This window comes from Bicyclus anynana, chromosome 11 (assembly GCF_947172395.1).
Source record: "Bicyclus anynana chromosome 11, ilBicAnyn1.1, whole genome shotgun sequence".
NCBI lineage: Eukaryota > Metazoa > Arthropoda > Insecta > Lepidoptera > Nymphalidae > Bicyclus > Bicyclus anynana.
This window is the reverse complement of record NC_069093.1, coordinates 5,882,476-5,909,435: the sequence shown is the minus strand read 5'-3', so window position 1 is coordinate 5,909,435 and position 26,960 is coordinate 5,882,476. Positions and strand designations below refer to the sequence as shown.

At 35.5% G+C, this 26,960-nt stretch overlaps 1 protein-coding gene across 1 annotated transcript in view; it reads left to right on the top strand.

The window, feature by feature from the left end:
* Positions 1-1,332: 1,332 nt before the first annotated feature.
* Positions 1,333-26,960, top strand: part of LOC112045023 (chaoptin-like) — a 37,008-nt gene continuing 11,380 nt past the window's right edge. The window contains exon 1 of the mRNA XM_052884330.1: positions 1,333-1,659. The gene's annotated coding sequence lies outside the window, so the exon portion shown is untranslated. The remainder of the gene's footprint in view (positions 1,660-26,960) is intronic.

Below are 26,960 nucleotides of genomic sequence, written 5' to 3'. Positions count from 1 at the left end.
TTATACGGATTAAGCTTATTATAGTTTTACAAGTTTTCATACCAGGCGCTCAGCAAGCATTAGAAGTTCGCTGGAACTATTATGAAAGTACAGGCTACGGCAGACGGCACTCTTGGCGTCGACTCAAAACCTCTTCATCCCTCTATGTCTCTCATAAACAATTGCAAGCACCGTATTTTACTTGGAATTGCGCACTGTACGTTTGTTTTATTTTCCTCGCAAATACCCCACTTAGGAAGTTTTATCGTAGAAAAGTCCACGTCTTTATAACAAGTTTTTTAGGGAAGCCGTCGAAGAAACAATTTTGCTGAAGCCAAGAAAATGTAACATGATTTTTGTAAAATCTAACAAACATTTCGCAAACGGTTTTTCTTTACGAATTTGAAATAAAAAATGAGGTGATGAAAACTTAAGATTTTTTTTTTAATTTACAAGTTGCCTTCATTATTTTAAAAGCCTCTTTGTACCTACTAGGGGTGCAGAAAGCAACAGGAATACAATAAGTACTTATGAATGTCAGTAGAGAGTAGAGACAGGCGACGGGTTCTTGTTGATACCTCAAAACCTCTTCATTTCTTTGTCGCACCTGCAAACAAAATTGTTAGCACCGCGCCATAACAATTACTTACGCTTTCCATGCACTTCACTTCCCATTAACTGTCTCACTTTACGTATGAAAGTAATGTACATATTGATTAATAGCTGTCACACATAGCCTGCTATTTTCTCTATAATCTATACTAATATTATAAAGCTGAAGAGTTTGTTTGTTTGTTTGGTTGAACGCGCTAATGTCAGAAATTACTGGTCCGATTTGAAAAATTCTTTCAGTGTAAGATAGCCCACTTATCGAGGAAGGCTATAAGCTATATATTATCCCCGTATTCTAACGAGAACGGGAACCACGCAGTTGAAACCGCGCGGCGTCAGCTAGTAAGTTATAAAACTATTTAAAGAAAAAAGCTTTTTAGTAGTAAAAATCATTATAATAACTAACATACAATTCAATAATAAAAGTTGTTTTATAAAGTTTTAATTGTATTTTGAGGAATATTCACGTTATTAGGAAATTTTAAAAAAGGGCAAATAAATAAATGAGAGAAATATTTTTTTTGAATTATTAGTTTTACTAAACTTTTTTACTAGCAAATACTTCATATATCTCTCAAATATTTATTAGTTAATATAAAATACAAAACTCTATTAAAAATCATAATTATTTGGAATTAAATAATAATAATATTTGCAGAGTTAGTTGATAACTATTTTATTATAATTTACCGTCATTCTTCCTTATTGTGTATTAAATTTGAAAACAAGTACAAATAACTAATCAGGTTGGAACAATCCAGGTGGCAGTACCCGGTAAGGTGGATGTTTAAAAATGCGTAGATCGCCGGACTCCGTAGCGCTGTAGCATCGTAGCACCTAGCCATTCAGTCCGTAGCTGGTCCTCGTAGCGAGTGGTTGTGTCGTCGAACCGTACTGCTGCCAGTCATAAAATCGACTTATAAAATGATCATCTTTACGTTACTGTTCACAGTGATAATTGAAAGTGACTAATGAAGTTCAAGGAAAAATGAACCACAGTTTTCTTAGTTCAGATTATGGATTTGTACATTATTGTGATTATGGGATGTGATTAATTACTAACAATTCGTAAGTACATAATTTAATTTGCACATAACTTATGAACTATGTAAATAAGAAGAAGTATGTGTTATACTGTTATATATTATACTTATCTGAGATTATATATTTGTATAAATATAATTATAATAGACAAAGATGCTGGAAAGTTTAAAAAATTTGACGAATTTGGCTTATGTTTTTATTGATTTATAAAAAATATAGATTCGTAGATATTTTTTTTTTATACTTTTTATTTTATGATATGTTAGGTTACTGTAGGGTAGTTATAATTTTATTTTCTTATAATTTTATTTATTTTTTATTAATTATTTTATATTTAACGAAAAATTTCTTTATATTATTTTTTATTTTATATTTTATTCTAATAGTAGCTTACAACCGAAGTGTTTATTACTAAATTTGTTTTTTAGTTAATTTACTAGACTACTAGACCATTTTTAGGTGACGATTTCTAACTTAAGCCTGATATTTTTGGATTAGCGTTGCGTTTACATTACAACTACAGATTATTCTTACCTGAAGCTTAAAAAAATTAAAATCTTTATTAAATTAAGGTATAGTTTAATTTAGTATAAATGTTTAATAAAAACGTTAACTTTATAATTAAAATAACAGTAAAATATTACTCAGGAATACATTAAATCCCCATAACTATATTAGTAACCTTCTGTTTCTGCGATGCGGTTGTATCACAAAATCTTAGCTGTCCTGCCTAGGTTTTGTACATTTACCTCATCAACGTCAAATTCATATTAAGTTTTTGCTGTATTTTCAATTACTTACTCCGCTGTAACATTTTTTCTCTTCTCGGTTTATCTGCGATCAGTAAAATAACTATAAACAGATGAGTTCTATGATGACTTCGCTTTTCGAGTGTATTCCCCAGTGAGAATATCTTATCAAAGATCTACATCATCATCATCATCAGAATCATTATTAGCCGATGGATGTCCACTGCTGAACATAGGCCTCTTGCATGGACCTCCAAGCATAACGGTCTCGAGCCGCCAGCATCCAGCGGTTACCTGCAATCCGCTTGATGTCCTCGGACCACCTAGTGGGGGGATTGACCAACACTGCGCTTTCTGGTGCGGAGTTGCCATTCCAGCGCCTTGAGACCCCAACGTCCATCGGCTCTTCGAACTATGTGGCCTGCCCATTGCCACTTCAGCGACTCGCTGAGCTATGTCAGTGACTTTGGTTCGTCTGCAGATCCTCGTTCCTGATTCGATCACGCTCAGAAACTCCAAGCATAGCTAACTCCATCGCCCTCTGAGTGACTTTGAGCCTTCTAATAAGGCACATAGTCAGCGACCAAGTCTCGGATCCGTAGGTCATCACTGGCAACACGCACTGGTCGAAGACTTTCGTCTTCAACCACTTAAAATATCAAGACTGATATTTTCTTTTTGATATAGTTTTAATCATCATAATCATTAACAATCCATATTCGGCTCTTTGTTGAGCACGAGTCTCAGAGCTAATTCTGAGAGTCAGAAGGGTTAGGTTCGGTTAGGTTAGACCAAATGCGGATTGGCAGATTTCACACCTATAGAGAATTAAGAATAAACAGGTTTCCTCACGATTTGTTTTTTCTTTCGTCGCTTGAGACACGTGATATTTAGCTTCTTAAAATGCACGTAACTGAAAAGTTAAAGGTGCATGCGCCCGACCTGATTCAAACCTACGACATTCGAATCGAAGGTAGAGGTATCTATTAGGCGTTCGCGTTCACGTATATAGCTATAATACAACAGATTAAATGTCAAGCCAGTTCGGCTAAATATTTGGGGCGTATCCATCAAATAAACAAAGCAGGTTATTTCTGTGTCCCCAAAATCTTATAAAAGCTTATAGGTCAAAGGGGTGGGTGACTTAAAACCACAACGATGTACATAATTCAATGTTTTATAGATCTAAATACGTACTGTAAGATGACCGACCGAATATATATAGCGCAATCAATACTAGTCCCAAATTAGTTGGTATTTGGGGCACAGTGATCAATAAAATGAAGCTTTTTATAGTACAATGCTATAACCTTCGTAACAGGTTAGGCACAGTAAGAAAAAAATATGAATTAGTATCTCTGTATTATTGAGTCGGTAGGCAGTATTGAGTATCTTTTCTTTATACCTATAGGTCATTACCATCATTTTCAGCCTTCTTTAACAGCCTAGTGGGCTAATAAAATAGGCAGGCTTCTCTCAGGGCTATGGAGCTGTAACTGTGCTCCGATGTGGGTTGGCGGGCTTGATGATAATGTTAAATTGACCAACCCGATCAGATATTATTGAAAATAATGACCTGTACCTAATAGATTAACGTCTCGCAGCGGCAAGAGAGAGGGAGAGCCGTGATAACCCAGTAGATATGACCTCTGCCTTCGATTCCGGAGGGTGTGGGCTCGAATCCGATCCGGGGCATGCACCTCCAACTTTTCCGTGTGCATTTTTAGAAATTAAATATCAAGTGTCTCAAATGGAGAGGGAAAACATTGTGAGGAAACGTGCACACTAGAGAATTTTCTTAATTCTCTGCGTGTGTCAAGTTTGCCAATCCGCACTAGGCCAGCGTGGTGGACTATTAGCCTTACCCCTCTCGTTCTGAGAGGAGACTCGACCTCAGCAATGAGCCGAATATGGGTTGATAATGATGATGAGGCAAGAGGTGACACCACCAACTTCCCAACTCGGCGTCATCTAGTACGTTATTTTTAACCCCCGACGCAAAAAGAGGGGTGTTGTAAGTTTGACGTATGTGTCTGTCTTTCAGTCTGTCTGTGGCACCATAGCTCCCGAACGAATGAAGCGATTTAAATTTTGTTATTTTGTATTAAAGGTGACTACCGGGCGAGCGTTCTTAGACATGCTTGACGAACATCGGTTGAGTCGTTTAAAAGTTGTGGGGGGTGAAAGTGGGGAAGAACAACTGAATGTCTGCAAATATACTCGAGTGGGATCTCAAATGAAAGCGCACTGAAAGAGAATATTGATGACTCGATCGAGAGTGTAATTAATAATTTCATGACATTCGGAGGTTTATCAAAATTCAAAAAAATTTTTTTTTACTTCTATTTATTAACAAGAAAATAGATTCGGATATTAAAAGAATTTATCAACAACAATTTACTTAACTTCAAGGCCTACGTTTCAACTCCCACTCATTGTACTAATAAAGAGTAACTTCATCAAGTATATTTAGTTTTTTGCTTAGATGAAAATGATAGGTATATTTAATGGAAAGAAATCTTTACACTTTTTAAACATGACCAATATACTTATTTTTCCTCTAACAATGCGAAAAGTTTATATATTAAAAGAAGGTACGACAGCAATCGTATCTCGTGATAGTAAATGATGGAGCTACTGAAGTTAATCACTATTATTTTTCTTTTCCACTCACAGACACTCACAGACATGTTGACTAATTATATCTTTAACAACTCATGTTTGACTCACTGTTGAGCACAAGTCTCTTCTAAGTTTGAAAGAGGCTAGTCTACCACGCTGGCTTAATGCGGATTGGCAGATTTCACACACGTAGAGAATTAAGAAAACTCTCAGGTATGCCGGTTTCCTCACGATGTTTTTCCTTCATTAATTGAGACATGATATTCAATTTCTTAAAATGCACACTGAAAAGTTGGAGCTCCATGTTCCAGGCCGAATTCGAGCCTATATCCTAGTCAAAGGCAGAGGTTATATTCACAGGGCTATCACGGATTTAGTTTACAAGCTCTTTCGAAACGTCAGGTAAACATATTAAACTTAAGATAATGGTATTAACGGTTGATTTAAATAATAATTTCGAAAACTTAAAATTAAAGTTACGAGGGTTCCAAATGCGCCTTGGTCCGAGAAGAGCCCACAACAAACTCAGCTAGGTTTATCCTTTTTTAGTTTATCACCATTTAACAATAGGTATATAAGTCGCCTGTCATCATATCATTTAAAAGAAATAAAACTTAACATGCAATAACAAACTTTTGTATTTTCTATGAACAATATTCTTCAAGCTTGATGCGACCTTGGTTAAATGTATAGTACTAGTAACTTTTCGGCCTTAGTTAAGGTTAAGGTTGAAAGGTCAACTAACCACCCCTTCGATTTACTCTCACAATAGCCACTTAATAGTCTATTTTATACAAAAAACCATTTTCGATAAAGGATTATTAAAATATGATTGATTGAACGCCAAACCATTGCATAAGTTTCTAGAAATTAATAAAGCTGGTATATTTTTTCAAAAAGTATAATGTTAATACACTGAATCATTTTATTACAAAGAACTATTTTTATAATAATGCTATTAAGTATTACGTATTTAGTAAAGGCTTCTTTATAACACATTTGCTCGTAAAGTATCGCTTATTTTACCAATTTCAATATCGTAATGTATCTACGCATATGTGCCGTAATATAAAATAAAACCTTTATCATCCATCTAAAAACAAACGGTGCTTTTTTATATCATTTTTTAAAACATAGTATACTTTTTGACCCTAAAACAAAATAAAGGAGTGAAAGAGGGGTTTGTATGGAAACTCCTTCATTTTTAGAGTAACCGTTTTAAAAAATTCTATAAGTGATTCAAGAATTTTTAAAATCCAACCCCTAAAATGGTGAAATAGGGATTGAAAGTTTACGTTGATTTCTACGCGGACGAAGCCGCGGGTTTCCGCTGGTATTTTATAAAAGCTACAATAAAATATATTATCAAGATTATTCATTATGTTACGACTATGTCGATATTTACTTTACTGAAGAACATTTAATGTAAAATCTATTGTGTTTATTCAGACAACGCCACAGGATAAATACTTAACAATGTAGACCTAACAGTCATTTAAACTTAGGTATATTTACAAAATCCTACTCCACTCTCAGAATTTAATAAAAGTCAAATAAAAAGATAAATAGCAACGCTCGAATCTCCGTCTCGTTGAATGATTTGAAATTACGACATAATTTCGTGCAAATAACAAATCCTTTGTGTTTTAATTGACAATTATACTTTTATTTAATTTACACCGTAACTGATGCTGGTAGGTGCAGACAGTGTGTTTGGGGTCTATACAAAAGGCTTATACCTAGACTCCAAACACCATCGTCTATACAAGTGGCTTATATACCGTACTGGACGCCGATTGGCTGCTAATGACGATGATGAATGTCGTAGATATACAGGGTGTCGCGTAAATATTGTGACATATTTTACAAGGCGATAGCTTACATCAAGGCCTACTAAATTAACGCAATATATGTTAGCCGAAGTTGTACGGTTTTTAAGTTATATTGATTTTTGTACAAAATACAAAAATCCCCACCTTCAGTGCAGATGAGTTAAATATATCATGTGCTGAAAAATTAATTAAGCGTTGACTTGGTATTTTTAAAAGTTTATTTCGGTATGTACTTTAAACGGTCACATTTAAAAAAAAAGTACTAGGCAAAGTTGTAAATCTAACTTAAAAACATGTACATTTAATAGGGATTCCAAAGACGTAAAACATATAAATCATTGTCGAACACTTCGTTATAATTGCTATTTAAGTTCCGAAAGGGGTTGATTATGTAAATCGTTATTTATTGAAATTTATTCCTGACACATTGAACATGTTTTTAAGCTAGATGTAGAACTTTGAATAGTGCATATTTTTTTATGTCACCGTTAAAATTACATTAAAAAAAAAAAAAACGTTAAACATAAAAAAGGATTAGTCCCATTTTTTGGAAAAAACTTACTTTTCAGTAGTAAAAATTAAACCTTTTTTACTAGCAACAACTATTCAATCCTGTATAGAGAACATCGAACGAGAACGCGTTTCGCTGCATCTCGCTTGATATCCTCCGAACGTCAATGTGAATTTTTTTAAAGCCATCACATCAATGAAAGCAAATGCATAAATTGATTTATATATTATAATAATGGTTACTAATAGTTCTTAAGTAAACCTAAACATACTCATACTCAAAATCTATATTTATAAAAACGAATCCATTTACCCCTTGGTCACGCCATCACGCGTGAACGGCTGGACCGATTTCACTATTTTTTTTTTTGATGTGTTTGTAATTGTTAGAAGGTTCTTATGACAGAAAAAAATTTAAAAATTGGTACTACTACCATACTAAACTCTATGGTAGGGGTAGGTAAGGGTAAGGGTCGAGTAGGGGTAGGGGTAGAGTAGGCTAGGGGTAGAGGTAGGGTAGGGTAGGGTAGGGGTAGGGAAGAGGTAGGGTAGGGGTAGGGTACGGGTCGGGCAGGGGTTGTTGAAAGTTTATACCGAGTTCCACGCGGATGAAGTCGCGGGCGTCCGCTAGTAATAGATAAAAAGCCTCAATATTAAGGTGCGTATTCATAAGTGACACTTTGTATTGAAAAATGTTAGATAAAATAATAATATAATCTCTTGAAATTGAAAAATAACTTTTACCTAAAAATACTCGTAAGCTCGTTGTGTTATAGCAAAATATTTATTTCAGCGTATCTAGTAATGTAAAGTAAATGTTTGTTCTTATACATTCACGTATCGCCTCCGGGAGTTTCGACCCGGCTGCCACAATCCTTTACAAATACATCCAACAAAAGTTAATTTACAATGCGTAGTAAGAAATAAAATTTCAGAGGAAAATTTTCAATAATTATTTGAGTTATGACGATTTAATTTTGGGCTCGTAACTTCTAATTTAGGGATAAATTTTTGTGGTACACGTTTGTGGTTCATAAATAAATTATAGCATATTCATAAAACTAGTAAGGCGGTCGAAATTAAAGTTAATGTACAATGCGTAGTAAGAAATGAAATTTTAGAAGAAAATTTTCAGTAATTATTTGAGTTATGACGATTTCATTTTGGGCTCAACTTCTAATTTAGGGATACATTTTTGTGGTACACGTTTGTGGTTCATAAATAAATTATAGCATATTCATAAAAGTAGTAAGGCGGTCGATATTAAAGTTAATTTACAATGCGTAGTAGGAAATAAAATTTCAGAGGAAAATTTTCAATAATTATTTGAGTTATGACGATTTCATTTCGGGCTCGTAACTTCTAATTTAGGGATACATTTTCGTGGTGCGGAACGTGGTTTATAAATAAATAATTATAGCATATTCATAAAACTAGTATGGCGGTCGAAATTCGATCGTTAGTCATTTAATATTAATATGTTTGTGATATACTGTGGTGAAATTTCATATCGCCTCTATAATCTTTTATGGCTTTATTGACTTATAATTCGATGGAGCCGGCTGCACACTCGAAAAAAGATGACGTCATGCGTCGTTCCCTCGCTCTAGGTTTGCCAACTTTTTTACAAGAATTAAAATATATTCTGGTGTATGGAAATTATTAGAAAAACGAAAATTTTCTTTTGAAAAATGCAACCATTCCATCAGCATTTTCTTATGACGTTGTTCAACTCAACTATCGTCAGTAAACCGACTTTACAGACAACCGGTTTTTTTTTTTGTAATGAAATGTGTAGTACACATCTATCTTCTTTCACACTAGATTATAAACAGGTAAAGTTTGTGTTATTGTAGGAGGTAATCTCTGAATCTACTGAATGACTGAAAATCGGAAAGCTACGATATTTGTGAGACCTATATTTTGTCCCCGTATTCTTACGGGAATATTTCTCATATCTTTTAAATATGACCAATATTACCGTTCAACTCCAACTAGTCGGGATAGACTGTACTAGGAGTGGGTATGACAATAGACCAACGGGGCGAGGATCGAACCACCACCTTTTGGTGATGAGTCCGACCGTACTTACCGTTGCTATTGAGGCTTTTTGGCTGGTGGGAGGCTTCGGCCGCGATTAGTTACCACCCTACTGACAAAGACGTACCGCCAAGCGATTTCGCATTCCTGTACGATGTCGTATAGAAACCAAAAAGGGGTGTGGATTTTCATCCTTCTCCTAACAAATTAGCCCGCTTCCGTCTTAGACACAGCATCATCACTTACCATCAGGTGGAATTGTAGTCAAGGGCTAATTTGTAAATAATAAAAAAAGGCTCCATTAGCTCAACGGTATAGCGGTCGAGCTCAAGGGAGGTCAAATACGCGAGTGAAAACGCATTAAAAACAAAAAGTGTTGATCCCACGCCTCGTAAGTAAAAGTTCAATTTTGAATGGCATAGAGTAAACGTAAACAGGTTAGAGGCAAAACCAAATAAATCAAAATTTGTATTTTTGTGAGTGTCGTCACTTTGGACTTCCAAATATTTTTGAGTTTCAAGTGTTTCAATATAAATTAATAATAAAATTTGGAGGTGAATGCCCCGGACCAGATTCGAACCCACACCCTCCGGAATCGGAGGCAGAGGTCATATCCACTGGGCTATCACGGTTCGTAGTTCATAAATAAATAACTATAGCATTTTCATAAGACTAGTGACCAGTAAGGCCGTCGAAATTCGATCGTTATTCATTCAATATTAACGTTTGTGATGTATTGCGGTAAAATTTTATGTCGCTTAAACATTTTATGGCCTTACTTTAATATTATGTTTGTAATCAAACGTTTATATATACTAATCTATACTAATATTATAAAGCTGAAAAGTTTGTTTGTTTGTTTGTTTGCGCTAATCTCAGGAACTACTGGTCCTATTTAAAAAATTCTTTCAGTGTTAGATAGCCCATTTATCGAGGAAGGCTATAGGCTATATATTATCCCCGTATTCCTACGGGAACAGGAACCACGCGGGTGAAACCGCGCGGCGTCAGCTAGTCTTGTTATATATATGCGAAAGGTCATGCATCACGAAATTCCGAAAGCCACTTGAAGTACAAAGCTGAAATTTGGCAGGGAGGTAGTTTTTAGTTAGTAAGTATCAACTAAGAACGGATTTTCTGATAGGGCCGGTTTAAAGAGGTCTAAGGGCGGACAAACGCGTGGGCGTCCGCTATAATTTTTATATGTTAAACCATATTATTAATTGAGAGACGTGATAACCCAGTGGATAAGACCTCTGCCTTCGTATTGGAGGGTGTATTTTCGGATCCAGTCCGCATGCATTTCCAACTTTTCAGTTATGTGCATTTTAAGAAAGGACGGTGAAGGAAAAAAATTGTGAGAAAACCCGCTTACCTGAGAATTATCTTAATTCTCTACTTGTGTGAAGTCTGCCAATCCGCATTGGGCCAGCGTGGTGATCTAAGGCCTAAACCCTCTCATTCTCTGAGGAGACAATCAACTTATCAAATTAAATATAATAAAGCTCGTATCTTAATAAAACTGGGAGACTAATAATACATTTTTAAACTTAGTATTTAGTATATGTGCTTAATGACAGCAATAGGCTTGACTTACCTTCATTTACTTATATCTAACAGCCATCCGCAATTTGAAATCGACAAGAATTGGAGCGAATCAAAGTGAAAGTGCAGGAAAACCAATCAGATTATTGGGAAGTAACGTGATAAATTTTGATCACGTCACCCTCCAAACACCGCCGTATTCTATCTTATATTACTTAGTATTTTATTGGGTCCGTATCTACCGTTAATACTATCTCTAAAAAGGCTCAACCGATAAACGAGTTACAGGAATTCCGAAGGCTTTATAAATTATGCATAGAATAACGAAGGCTTTTTATAAATTGATATTCTTTTTGAGTACTAGTAAAACAATTTATGTAAAGCACGTTTCTTTTTCTCTAGTTCTCTTTTATATAAAATGTATTATAAAATTACCAGCCCGGACTGGACATGGTTTTTAATTTTAGCTGGATTTAATAAATTACGAGGCATTATATAGTAACGTTGCCTCGTGTCCGCAAAAACCGCTTAGAAAAAACGAGAAATAAAGTCATGTTAGAACAATGAACAACGACTTTCTGGCACACATTTTTCTATTAAACAATTATAACAGTTTTATATTTTAAAATTCTTAATCTATTTAAACTTCAAAGGGAATTTTGTTATGTATATATCGGGGCATCTACTACTATAGGCTATATACTACTTCTGATAACGGAGAAGCCTCGGGACAGGTTCTAAGCTTTACATGTCAAGGATGGCAGATACACAAAGTAACATTATAAATCATTACTGGAACGACCATATAAATTGCTAATACAGTTCTACTCTCTATATTGATCAAGTACAGCGCTGATACTATCACATGTAAACCAGGGTTATCTATGATAGGGCAGCTAGTCAAACACGAGCGAGATTACGGGCTGGCAATCGTCATTGGCTGGGTTAAAGGGCCCTTTTACTGATATCAAATACTCCCCATCCCCGCTCGTGTTGGTTTCCAGCTAAGTAACTAACAATGCAATGTTATTATTATCATGGCTCACTATACGGATAACTGACTCACCCAATTCCTTAACACACTGCGAAATTTACTAGATCCAGCCAAAGCGCTCAAAATAATACACTTGAAATCCACCACGAGCTCTCCCTGAGATCGCTTACTGACAGACGTCCACAGACAAACAACTGACAGAAACGACACGTACTCTTTGACGTTTCTAACAGATATCGCCACCTAATCAATGTAAGATGGCGCTACCATCCAATCCTCCGACATATATAATATTTGATATGTATTTAGTATGTTTCAAGGGGATTTTAGCTAATATGATATTTTCTTCTAAGGACTAGAACTAACTAGGACCAAAGAAAACATATGTTCAAGTACAGAAGATTCACTCCGCAACGTCATTTAAATAAATAGCGACTCTCGCTACGACACAATACGGCGCAATTCAGTTTGAACAAAATTATTAGCAAGCCGTTTTATTTACCAACAGTTTATATTTTTACTAGCGGACCCGCTCAAGCTTCGCTTTGACTTATGATGCACTTCTTCCCTATCCCCCCTACCCTGCTTCTACCCTACTCCTACCCTACCCCTACATTACCTCTACCATACCTTAACCCTAGCCCTACCCTAGTCATACCCTACTTTTACCCTACCCCTAGGATTTAGGGGTTTTGAAAAATAGATATTGACCTATTCTCATAGATACCGGATAAGCACAAAAAATTTCATCAAAATATACTACTAGATACTACTAGATACTACTAGATTCAACGCGCGGCGATGTTCGAGTACCTTGTTAACAAAATAAAAAGTAGTGCGTTCGTCATTGATTGAACTAACAACACATGAACACATAACTTTTTAAATATTCAGCCTTATTACGTAATGCAAAAAAGTTTGAAATATTTTACGCTGTTTGCCCTAGGTACTCTACGAAGATATGCCTACAACATACGTTACTATGTATTTTGTATATGAAATTAAACTTAATTTTAACACTTATTGCACAGCGCACTGACCGATCGACTAGCACTATAACAGTCAGTGATAATCGTTCGGTCCCAGTAGAGCAATGCAGTGCTATTTTCAAGAACTGACGCTGGTATGGGTCGTACTTATAAATACATAATAGTAAGCCATCTCAGAATTAATAAGGCCATACTGAAGAGCAAGCTGTTGGTGGATTATCTTGGCTACTTGATTATGTCTATGTAAGTTTTCCCCGTTAGGACTCCTCAGGACTATGACACGCTCGACAGATGTCTAGAGTGCTACGTTTCATAATATGTTCCCGGAAGTTTCTCGTCTTTGTAACTTCGTCCATAATTACACAGACAAAATCCTCGGTTTCCCCAAAGAATTCACCGAATTGCAACCAAGATACAGATGTTATTTGATCTACATCTGGCCCAGTAAGGGCCTTATAGAATCATCCATGCAACTCCCTGCTCTTTAATATTGCCTCGCGATCTAAGTTACTAATTACTATAGGCTTGCGCCAGGTCTCTTTACCAAGGGATAACGGAATAACACATCAATGTTGAGAAAATAATCTCTGAGATTGCACACCTCACGATTATGGAGGAGATAATATTATTTATTACCTGCCGTTTCGAAGGTGCTTGAAACTAAGCTTAATTTTAATAAATGAATTTTGATTTGATTATTGTGCCTAATCGCAGAAAAACCAGTTTACTTTTGTTGTGAAAAGAAAAAGATTTATTGCCGACCAATAGCGGCGGAGTTGTCTCAATATTTTGCTCCAACGCATCAAAAGATAGAACCATAATTGCCTCTCTTCTGTATCGTGGTGTCTGTCTATATCTATCTTGCGCCTATAGAGCTTGGTAAATTTCGGTTTATTTTCTACGTATGCGAAATACGAATCGTATGAATGCGTTTAGACGGGGCACCTTAACGGCCAAAAAATTATACACCCCCACACCATAAATAAACGGCTAAATTAATTTCGAAACCTTTACCTTTGTACACCGAAATCTAAAACCGAATAAAATCCCCACAAAACTCGTTAACGCTTCAGGTGAGTAATAAAAATTCTCACTTTTTTATCGTAAGTACCTCGCTTACGGTCGGATTCATCCTTTAATTTTGCCCGCCTGGATTATTTTTTATACATTTTTTTGCAGTTACGCGGTTCTTTGAGCCGAAAATTTTAATTAACCATCTGAAAAGAGTATAGTGACAAAATTTAATTTCATGACCCTAGCACTCGCTTTCATTCGAATTAACATTTTTCTTTATTAATCAAAGGAATGTGCAAAATTCCTATAATTTCGATATGACAGCTCTTTGTAATTCCAAAGAAAATAAAAAACTATAGTTAACAAAAAAGACAGAATTGGATTAACAATAAGAAAACCAATGTTGAACGAAGGTTATTCACAATATTTGTCAGGGCAGTTTTAATTATTAAATCAAATCGAAATGTAACCAAAATAAAACAGATACTACTAACTAAACTAAACTAAACAGATCAAATAAACTTCAGCGTAATCTGAGAAAGAATACTCCACGAGAGGTAATGGCGGATCAACCACCTTCCGAATAATGAAATGGCTCCCGCCCAACCACTTCCGGAAACAACCAGCGCCCTCTAGCGTCGGGACAAGCCAACACGAGATAGTAGAGTGACGTCATACCCTTTTCAGCCAACATAATTCCTACACTATTTATATTTTTCATAATCATCAAGCCTTATATTTTAATGGCTAAAGGGACCAGCTTCCTTTTCTAAAGTAAAATATGACAATATTATACTTTAGAAAAGGATATTTTGAGCTTATAGTCTAAGTACAAGTAGCTTGGTGGATCTAAGTCCTAGACTCACGATGCTACACCAATGTTTGACTTTAGAACGATTACTGTCAAAAAGCCAATGTTCTTCTTCTTCTTCTATTCTTCTTCTTTCCTGGGCTTTTTCCGCACTTGGCCACTAGGTATGGCCGTTGTACGTAGGTCTTTTTGGTGCTGGTCCCCGCTAGAGTCACTCCAGCCAACCGAGCTCGCTCCAGAAGTTTAGCAGGCCGCCCAGGTCGCCGAACGCCTCTTGGAGTGTTACTGGGGATCCAAAGATGTTTGGATACACCTCTGCATCTAAGCATAACATGACGTATTGGGGTTTCCTCTTCCTCCATGCTTGCTCTTCAGAGGACTGTCGGTTATACCTAGAACCGAAAGGTGTTTATTTAGTGAACAGTGCCTTGTCATTAGTTCCTTTACTGTTTTAAGTTTTAATGCCAATGTTAACGACACCAGCAATTTTCCTGGTACTGAAAATTTCTTACAATGAAAATTCAATATTTCATAGCCCGTGCTCGAACTCCAGGGACTTAGAATCAAAAGTTGCATAGATTAATCATTAAACCAATGAGGCAGTTCATTCATAGCCTAATAATTTATAGGTTTGATAATCACACTACTATTCTCTCTCTCTCCAGTCGGTCCCTCATGACTGAGGAACGTGACCACCTTGGCGAGTCATCTTCCGATATATCCTCAATGGAGTACGGTCGCTGGCCATTCGGATGGCACCGTCCAAATGGCCAGCGTCCAGTTAGAGATCTACCTCGTGGTTGTTTGCCTTCCACATTTCCCACCACAATAATTAAATTAGTTTTTTGTCGTTGCCACGGCGTGTGATATGTCCAAAACAACTGAGGATGCGCTGTAGACAGATGGTGGACACTAATATTACTCGCCAAAAAATAATTTTTTGTGTGTGTAAGTATGTTTGTTCTTCCTTAACACACCGGCTACTGAAGCGATTTGGCTGAAATTCTGATTAGAAATTGATTTTACTCTGGATTAACTTATAATCCCGCTACTTTTCATCTCGAAAAAAAAAACAATGGTTTCCGCGGGATTTGCGAAAAACTTAATTCTACGCGGACGAAATCGCGGGCGTCCGCTAGTTTTAACATAATATTATGCCTTAACATATCAATCCTTTGAGTTTAATCCAAGAAACCGCAGGTGTCACATTGTAAGCGCCCACCTAAGAGCTAATAAAGTTTAAGTTCAGAAGCTCAAGAACGAGCAAAGAAAACTTGTCTTTTCCGGAGACCATACCCAACTTAGTTTGACACCGCCAATCTATACTGATATTAAAGAGTTGAAATTTGCGAGTTAGTAAGGTTGTAAAGGGATCTACTGAAGCTTCTTTTAGTAATAATAAAATTTTTGATTATAATAGGTTTTATCTAATCTCGTGTCATAATATTCACATGCATAAGTAATAAATTAAAAAAATAATTATAACAGTGCTCTTTATATGAAAAGTGAGTTATAATATAACTTTTTTACTATTATAGCACAGTTAGAGCTTTGGGTTCTTAATTTAAAAAATTGTTTTGTCTAAATTTTATATTTTAAAATTTCAAGTTGGTTTATTTTAATTAAATAATTTAATTCAAATTTATTTATTGATTAATTAACAACTTGTAAGTAAGTAATTTAAATAGTGATGCAAATACGAGTATGAAGACATGGCTGTGCCGGTGTCAATCTTTGCCTGTTGGTATACACTTAAAAAAATATTGTATTTTGTAATATACCACTCGAATTACATTATTAATATAATTACAAATTTGCCACTCGAACTACATTATTAATTTAATTACAAATTTATATTTTAAGTGCATTTAGCGTTGAATTTGTAGGAAAATCACTGACTCGAACTCATATGAAACAAACTCTCCCGGATATATTGGAAAGTGCTACAAATACAACCATCAATCCTTTACCTCCTAAGTCGTGGAAAAGTAGTAGTATTTAATTTTGTTACATTCCTATTTCATAAGATTAAATAAGTACCTAGAGTATGAAACGTGCATGACTTGACTTGACTTTGAAACACTTGTGTCCCTATTATAAAACTCACTTCGTTCGTTTTAAAAAATATTCGTGCTTTAATGACCGTCATTATGCAACCGTTTCATAATCTATTATTATTTTATGATCGTATTTATACGGGAACGGAAACTACGCGGATGAAACTCAGAGCGTCTGCTAGTCATAAATATGAGCTTAATACTAGCACGGATGTAAGAAGTGCTAGCTTAAAAGCTTTCCGCATTTATAAACATGGATTAAAATTTTGAGCCTCAATTATCTTCAAAGTAAAGTGGGCCTAAGCTCTACGGTTTAAAGTTCTGTTTACTTTGAAGAAAATTGAGGTTTAAATTTTGATCAATGTTTAAAGGCCAGGTTGTTTTTTTGTTGGTATTATAACCTAAAATGATTACAATTATGTTAAATAATCCATTCTATGAAGCTTTAAAAATCTTTTCAAATTATGTTAAATAATTATTCTAATCTAAAATGATTAAATAATCCATTTTAATGAGGTTCATCTTCTTTTATAGTATTTATATTTGACGATTATTTTTTTTACATTTGACGAAACAAGCAGATTTCCCTCTTGATTTTATATATAAAACCATTACCAAAAGAGAATCACTTTAGAAGACATTAACTCGTACAGTAAGCTGCCTCAGGTTCGTTAAATTAGGCGTTTATACATGTTACTCATCATCATTAACAATTCATATTCAGCTCACTGTTGAGCACAAGTCTCCTCTCACTATGAGCGGAGTTAAGCTGTTCACCACGCTGGCCCAATACGGATTGGCAGACTTCACACACACGTAGAGAATTAAGAAAATTCTCAGGCGAGCATGTTTCCTTACGAACTTTTCTCCTTCACCGTTTGAGAAACGTGATATTTATTTTATTAAAAGCACATTACTGAAAAGTTAAAGATGCATGCCCTGGAACGGATTCGAACCTACGCCCTCCGAATCGAAGGCAGAAGTCATATCCACTGAACAACCCCAGCTCTCACTCCATATTCCTATTTGAAATTACATAGGCAACTCTTTAATTCGAAACACAGCAATTCTGCATCATCGTCGTTATCAACCCATATACGGCTCACTGCTGAGCTCGAGTCTCCTCTCAGAATGAAAGGGGTTAGGCCAATAGTCAACCACGCTGGCCCAATGCGGATTGGCAGACTTCACACACGCAGAGAATTAAGAAATTCTCTGGCGTGCAGGTTTCCTCACGATGTTTTCCCTTCACCGTTTGAGACACGTGATATTTATTTCATAAAAAGCACATTACTGAAAAGTTGAAGGTGCATGCCCTGGACCGGATTCGAACCTACGCCCTCCGAATCGAAGGCAGAAGTCATATCCACTGAACAACCACAGCTCTCACTCCATATATCTATTTGAAATTACATCGGCAACTCTTTAATACGAAACACAGTAATTCTGCATAATGGTAGACAAAAAATATACGAATTCTGACTATCCGATAATAGTTCTACCATAGACCGTAGATAAAGCGATAAAGCGAGGCGCTTTGGCTCTACAATTAAGTATCGCGTGCTAGTGATAGTAGCTGTTAAATCATTATCGTGATAGGCATCATATTATTGGTTCAATATAATCACACACACAGGTAATATTATTATATAATACTCGTATTATTATAATGCTATTTGACGGCCTCTTAGGCGCAGTGGTATGCGCGGTGGATTTACATGACCGAGGTCCTGGGTTTCATTCCCTGGGCCTATTGAGGTTTTCTTAATTAATCTTGGTCTAGCTGGGAGGCTTCGGCCGTGGGTAGTTACCACTCTACCGACAAAGACGTATCGCCAAGTGATTTAGCGTTTCGGTACGATGTCGTGTAGAAACCGAAAGAGGTGTGGATTTTCCTCATCCCCCTCCTAACAAGTTAGCCTGCTTCCATCTTACATTGCATCATCACTTAGCAAAAAAAAAATGCTAGTCTAGCACGCGCATTACCCAGTGGATGTCACAAAAAATATTAAATCAATTTTCTTCTTATAGTTTCTTTCCTAAACTACATAATTAACAATTTCTTATGCACAAACGGGTCGCAAAGTTGTAATTTACCGCCGGTAAGTTTTAAAGTAGGAAAGAAGTTAAGTAGCAATACCGAAAGGCGGAAAACTTTTTCATAAATAATGAATTTATAATTAGGTAGCCTTTTAATAACGCTCCACGGCATTTCGCCTTTGATAAAGTACCCAAAGGAGAACTTAAAGTTCGCTTCTGTCTTGTTTTTGTTGCCCTCGGAATAGGCATTGTTTTGATTAAACCCACAAAAACTTTTCCAGTAGTAAATACAAAGCCTCTATCTATTCACCGTTTTGATAAAGTGTTTATGTGTATTTGACCTTTACCCGATGAACTACGTAGAATAAATGTTCCCATACAAAACTGCAACTGTTATAGGTTATGGTTGTCACGGTTGCCAGGCATGTTTACCTAATTTTAGGCTATTTACCAATTTCGGAGGGTGTGAGTTCGAATACGGTCAGGGGCATGCACCTCCAACTTTTCAGTTATGTGCATTTTAAGAAATTGAATATCAAGTGTCTCTAACGGTGAAGGAAAATATCGCGAGGAAACCTGCATATCAGAACATTTTCTTAATTCTCTGCGTTTGTAAAGTCTACAAATCCGCATTAGGCCAGCGTGGTAGACTATTGGCCTAATCCCACTCATTCTGTGAGAGACTCGAGCTCAGCAGTGAGCCGAATATGTTGATAATGATGAATACAATAAGAAAATAAAGGTGACTTATTCTTATATCCACACAAATCAACGTAAAATAAATATGCCCCCGTAGAATGGTGGCAGGAATTCTGGCGAACAATTTAAATATTTTTTAAGATAAAATCTTAATATATAAATGCGAAAGGTCATCTCAAAATCTCGAAAACCACTTGGCTTACAAAGTTGAAATTTGGCAGGCAGGTAGGTTATAGTTATTAGGTGTCCACTAAGAACGGATTTTGAGATAGGGCCGGATTAAGGAGGTCCAAGGAGGTATATCATATATCATAGTGTCAAAGTGAACCCTATGTACATGAACAGGTATAACTAGACACACATCACGCATACAAGTGATCTGTTAATTAAACTTTGGAGCAACATGTTAAAGTTTAAATCGAAACACGCGGGAGCATAGCTATTGTTCAAAAGTTCACATGGTTTCATGTAATCAAAGTGATTGTTTGCAACAACCGAGTAAAGTTATCATCATACATGTATAGAGATAGCTTTGGGTAAAGGAAATTGAATGTCATACGTAGGACGAGTTTACGAATCGTCTTCGATTCAAAGAAAACATGTCTGATTTGTGTATGATATGGAAATTGTTTTCTTTCTGCTTTTCCGCTGCCATACTTCATATTAAACTTCACAGAGCTTGGTTACCATAGTATTTTATTACTGTGTATTGCATTTTAAGTAAGTCTGTGAAAACTAATTCCGTTAAAGAGGTCACGTAGGACTGGATTTAATATCGTGTTAAATAAAATAAAATAAAATAAAATCGTTTATAAAGTAAGCACCAAATTCGAGGATTTCGGAGTAAAATGGAAAAGTTTGTGCATTAGAGTTTTTAAAATAGACTAGGGTATAGCGGGGAGTGCATTTTCACTGTGATTCCAGCTCGTATTTACATAATACGAAGTCAACAATAGCTACATAACACCAACGCTTCAAAATAAGTTTACAAAAAGGTTTTCAAATTGAATTGTAATTTACTGTAAATAGAGTAGCATAAAAGCAGCGCTCATTGTTCTCCTTTTTAATGGCTCATTGCAGACGGGGTTATCTCATTATCTAATCAGAGGATCTCCCTCCTATTATGTGACGTGGTATGGAGCTTAGACCCACCACACAGCACCACTGTGGATTGTCAGGCATGATAATCTATTGTAGGAAATAGTAATACGGATAAAACGTACCTATGCTAGGCGGCGCGACTTGTTTTTTTTTTTTTTTTTTTTTTTTAATTTATTTGGGTTAACAAACAGTAAACGATAAGATTACAATTCAAAAAAATTACTGACATTAAAACTAAATCGTCCATCTACACCGTTAAGCTTGTGACATAAGTAAGGTAGGTACTCGCCGTACGGTCGGCTTCAGAATTTTCGTGGCGTTCGAACCATCCAAATATCTTGTTGTGTAATTCTTTATGGGTTACTTGGGATAGAAGGTGAGATAGAACCCCAGTATTGCAGACTAGACTAAAATATTGTAGGACATTGGCGACATAACCTTTGTTCGACATTAGTTTTGTTAACGTACAATAATACATCCACTTTAGAGTCTGCTACACACAAAAAACTACAAAACTACAATCGACTTCAAAATTATAAAAATGTTTTTACTAAATTAAAAAGCGAAAAATAACATCATATGTGCTACCTTCTCAGTTTGCTCAGTGCGATCAGTTTGAAGGCGGTATCAAGGTAGTGCTGTGTTATTTAAACCATTTCTAAAAGAACTGTCTGAAATTCTTCAGTCTTTATGATTTAAACGGCTTAAAATAAAAAAAGATTCCGACAAATTGATAACCTCCTCCTTTATTTGAAAACGGCTACAATAAACTTTTAGGTAACATCTAATCTAGTTTTATAAAGGAGTTCTGTTAAATAGCTTCTTCTAATTGCGTGATTGGCCAGGACTTTATCTAGGTCACTTAATTAATGGAGGACATATCTCCGGCTCGGACTTTTCTTCCTCAAGATATTATCTCGAAAGACTGTAGGTAGATATGAAGCTACGTTCATGCTGACATTACAGAATACATTTTGCATCATGGTATGAAAATTATACACAATTAAATTATAATTTTCGCGCGATTTTTAGTACGTCTTTATCTCTCTTTTAGCGGACCTGCGGATTCACTTGCGTAGTTCCCAATCCCATTCTCTATGTAACTCACCAATAATGTAGCTTTACATTGGTGAAAGAATTTTTAAAATCAGCCGTAATCCTAGTCCTAATAAACAAACATAAAATCAAATCTTACCTGTGTATTTATGTCTTTAGGTATAAACCTCAAAATCAAAATTTGTTTCAGTAGGCTTACCAACTCGTATTTTACACGCACTGTATTGATTTGTAGAGACTCTACCACGGGTTCTGCTGAGAGCTGGAAAACTCAACAGTTATTTTAAAAACAAGGTGATGATGGTTCAAATTAAAGCTATAGCTCAGTGATAAAGGAGCCGGACTCGTCACCGAGAGGTGGTTCGATCCTCGCCCGCTGGACTATAGTCATACCCACTCCAAGCCCACTGTTTTCCGACTAATTGGAGGGGAAGGAATATTGGTGATATTTAGGGATGAATATGGCTAATATTATTTTTCTTAAAATGTTACCACTACCTAAAATAATTATTCTACCCCTTGTGTGAAAATAAAACGTCAGTTTTGACACATCATCATTGTCCGTATGTATACATAGCAATCAATCTCATACAATATTATACTGTTATGTAATATACTGCGTGGCTATTGCGAAGTCATGAATATATTATCATAATATCACAACTCTACCACATATTGCGTTCAATGCTGGATGGTTGAGATAAATTGGATCACGAATAGTAAATTCCTAGAATAATATAATTTAACCGTAAATCTGAAATTTAGCAGTATCATAATGTTCTATAATATAATACTAACACTGTTTAAGCCACGTCCGCGGCCGCTGATAGCCCAGTAAGTTACTCTGGCATTTCAGCAGCGACTATAATCGGCTTATAAGCATAGCTGCAGTTGTAAAATGTAAAATTATACATGAACTAGAGGACGCAACGAGTCCAAAGATTTGTTTATCGTACATTTTTTATTTTTTTATTTACAAATTAGCCCTTGACTACAATCTCATCTGATGGTAAGTAATGATGCAGTTCCAGTCTAAGATGGAAGCGGGCTAACTTGTTAGGACGAGGATAAAAATTCACACCCCTTATCGGTTTCTACACGACATCGTACCGGAACGCTATATCGCTTGGCGGTACGTCTTAGTCGGTAGGGTGGTAACTAGCCACGGCCGAAGCCTCCCACCGGACAAACCTTGACCAATTAAGAAAATCTCAATCGGCCCAGCCGGGAATTGAACACAGGACCTCCGTTTTGTAAATACACCGCACATACCACTGCGCCATGGAGACCGTCAAATATATAAAAGACCGGATTCACCATAGATACTAATATTTTATAGAGGTTTGTGAGGTTGTAGATAATCTACTAAACTGATTTTAACAATTATTTTACCAATAGAAAGCCACGATATTTGACATCAACATCTTCAACAACCCGTATTCGGCTCATGTTTGAGCAGGAGTCTCCTCTCAGAATGAGAGGGGTTAGGCTGATAGTCCACAACGTTGTCCCAATCCGGATTGACAGACTTCAACACGAAGATTATTTAGAAACTCTCAGGTATGCAGGTTTCTTTACGATGTTTTTCCTTCACCGTTTGACACAGATACTTAATTTCTTAAAATGCACATAACTGAAAAGTTGGAGGTGCGTGTCCCTGATTAGAATCGAACCTACGCCTTCCTCGATAACTATCACTGATAACTATCGATAACTATCACTGACTAGTAGTTCCTGAGATTAACGCGTTCAACCAAACTAACAAACAAGCGAACAAACTCTTCAGCCTTATAATATAGCATACAATGTTAATGTTTAATCTATAGATTAAACATTAACATTTTATCCTTTTTTAACCGACTTCAAAAAAAGAAGAAGGTTCTCAATTTGAGTCAATGTTTTTTTTAAGCTTATAAACGTAGTTTGTGTTGTTGGCAGGTAAAAATTAGGATCATGGTGATATTCGAAGTATAATTTGATGGGTAAAATAATAACTTCTTACTTTTGTCTCGAGACCCGCGATTATTCCGCCACGACCTGTCGACAAAGTGTACTAAAGTTTTAACTCAAATAAAAGAAAGTTTATTAACTCCTGCTAACAAGCTTGAGCTAGTTAAAATATTAAGCGACATAATTTATTAAAAGATAAACTTGTGATTGGACTATTTGGAGTAAGTAAATGTCGTTTTGCAGTCTCAAAAGTACTTGAAAATTTCTACATCTTGAACAATTTTGAATTTTCCATTTTGTGAATAAATTTTAGGATTAAATTAATGTATTCTACAAGTGACATCAAGTACTTACTTCACTGATTTATCTTAGTTGTGTAAGGAATTGAAGAGATCTGCAAAATTATTTAAGTATAGTGGATTATATATCTATAGGACGTATACTCTGAGGTTTGGTTCTTCATTCCTTAACGCACTGCAGAGACGGGATGTCTTTCTAACGTCGGTTCTAGACGGTAGGAAACCATCCCTATAGGAGAAGGATAAAGGTATCTTTAAGTCAAGGATATATAATATATTCTTAACATTAGGCATGATTGCAGCCAAGCGTATATGAGAAAACAGGATACACTGGGGATGATAACTAGGTTTGGATATATTGATTCTTATGATATATTCGGGTAAATTAACTAATTTATACATAAAAAGCAAAGATTGACTGTATATTTGCAAAATAACTATGATTATAAAATCTCAAAATCTATTAAATTTTTTAATAGATAAAAATTCATACAGTTTTAGCCTCCTTACATTAAATGTGACATTTATAATACATGAACTATACATTATGTACCTACGACGTCATTAATTCGTACCATTTTGTATGGGGCGTTTTTCAGGGGTCCGTGGCAGTGCACAAATCTGACCCTTTAAATTCCTGTAGCTCCGAAAGTAATGATCGCAGATACCCTGTTACTTTTACAAAATTGCTTTACTAATTTATATACAATTTAAAAAACTATCATCATCCCTAATACATCCACCTATACTTGTTTTAGATAATATATGTTACGTCAGCATTATTTTAATGAGTCGAGTTATACTAGTCGACCAGCATAATTTTCGTACAAGTTTTAAACTCACACAATGTTTGAAGAGACGATAAAATATAGTTTTTTTTTTTTATTATTTTTTTTATACTTTACAAGTTAGCCCTTGACTACAATCTCACCTGATGGTAAGTGATGATGTAGTCTAAGATGGAAGCGGACTAACTTGTTAGGAGGAGGATGAAAATCCACACCCCTTTCGGTTTCTACACGGCATCGTACCGGAATGCTAAATCGCTTGGCGGTACGTCGTTGCCGGTAGGGTGGTAACTAGCCACGGCCGAAGCCTCCCACCAGCCAGACCAGAACAAATTAAAAAAATCTCAATCTGCCCAGCCGGGGATCGAACCCAGGACCTCCGTTTTGTAAATCGACCGCGCATACCACTGCGCCACGGAGGCCGACAAAATATCTATATATATATATATATATATATATATATATATAGTTCTCTATATATTGCATCTGGCGTGTCGATTCGTTGCGAATCTGCTTTTTGTTTTCCTATAAATAGATTTTTTCGAATTAAATTCATGGTGACTAATTATAGAAGTGTGATGATAATTCGCTTAAACTTTCTAGTAGTAATAGTCTCTGCGCTAAACCGCGGACAAACTTAGACACGGACAGGCAGACGAAACTATGAGAGTTCCTTTTGGACTACGGACCCCTAAAAATTTACATTGTACTCTGTCTATCTTGCTGATAAATATATTTAATATTAATTTTAATTATAACTTCAATCATATAACGTTTATTATGTACACCATTCGAATAATCAATTACTTATCATCCGGTTTGATATTAATAAATAATTTTCCAATCGCAAATGGCACCCTTCCACATTAAAATCCAATATATCTTCGACTGGCTTCTGAATTAATATTAAAGTTAATATTCAATATTGATTGAATGCCTTTGATGCAAAGTAACTTTTGCAGACTATTTTATATTAATCCAGCTCCAATTCCAATGGAATACAGCTTCCCTATAATGCGCTTTTTGAATGAACTTCGGTTTAAAAAAAGTAAATAGAAATTAATTATGATTTACAACTGTAACTTAGTTACAATTAAACAAGTGATAGAGTAAACTTTTTTTTAGAACTTATCTTATCTTTGGATATACTCACAGAGCATAGAACGCTTATGCAAAAGAAAGACCAAGGGGGCGGGGCCCGCGTATCCTCATATATGAAGACGTACGCTAATGTGTTTATATTATAAGAAAATGGAATTACGGACTATTACAACTTTAGTTGTTACTGACAAAAGGAACTTTTTCGCTAGAGTATGCTTTATATTTGTGTATAATAAAATATAATAAGTAGTTGTAAAGATTAAACAACTTTAAACTTCTACCTAAGGAAATTAAGTTATATTTTCAAACACTGAAGAATAACGTATTTCTTATTTTCAGTCAACATCATAATTTCCAATTATAGCGTCTTACATTATACGACGAGCTCTTTGGATGCGCTGCAAAATTTTACTTTGTATGTTATAGGCGATAGTTTGTCTATCTATTTATCCGGGCTTACTTTTTGGAACGGCTGAATCAATTTAATGGGAAGTTTCCCTCGGGATTTCACGCGAAGAAAGTCGCAGGCGTCCGCTACTTTCGAATAAAATTTAAAAATAGTGACTAAACATAAGATTATAATATGAGTTCATGGCCGAGCTTGAAGCGTCGTTTTAAAAGAGTTTAGATGCAGGTATATTTACTGTAAACTTAAAATTTTAACAACATTCCATATATTTTCACGCTCTACAGAAACGGAGATTACCTATTCTGCCCCGGAGATATGGTTCATAGAATGGAATGAACCTGACAGTCTTAGCATACTCGTAAATTATGTGAAAATACATTCAAACTCCCTAACTTCGGCGTAAAATATAAGATTTTTCATATTTGCTGAAATTCATCAACCGGTACCTGCTTACTTAACTTTTACTTGTTACGAAAAATTCTCATAAAGATATCATTACAAAAAATTTAGCGTGCAATAATGACTCCATTATTCCGTAGGCCCCAGTCATTATTAACATTTATTAGCATGTAATAAAGGTCCTGTTACACACGCTCTAAAATTGCTTGCTAAAAACGTGCTATTAAGTATGCTCATCATCAGCTTACATTTGCTAGCAATAAGCAAACTATTTTTAAGTATGCTCCTGAATAAGTATGCTCAAAGCAAACATTCCAATT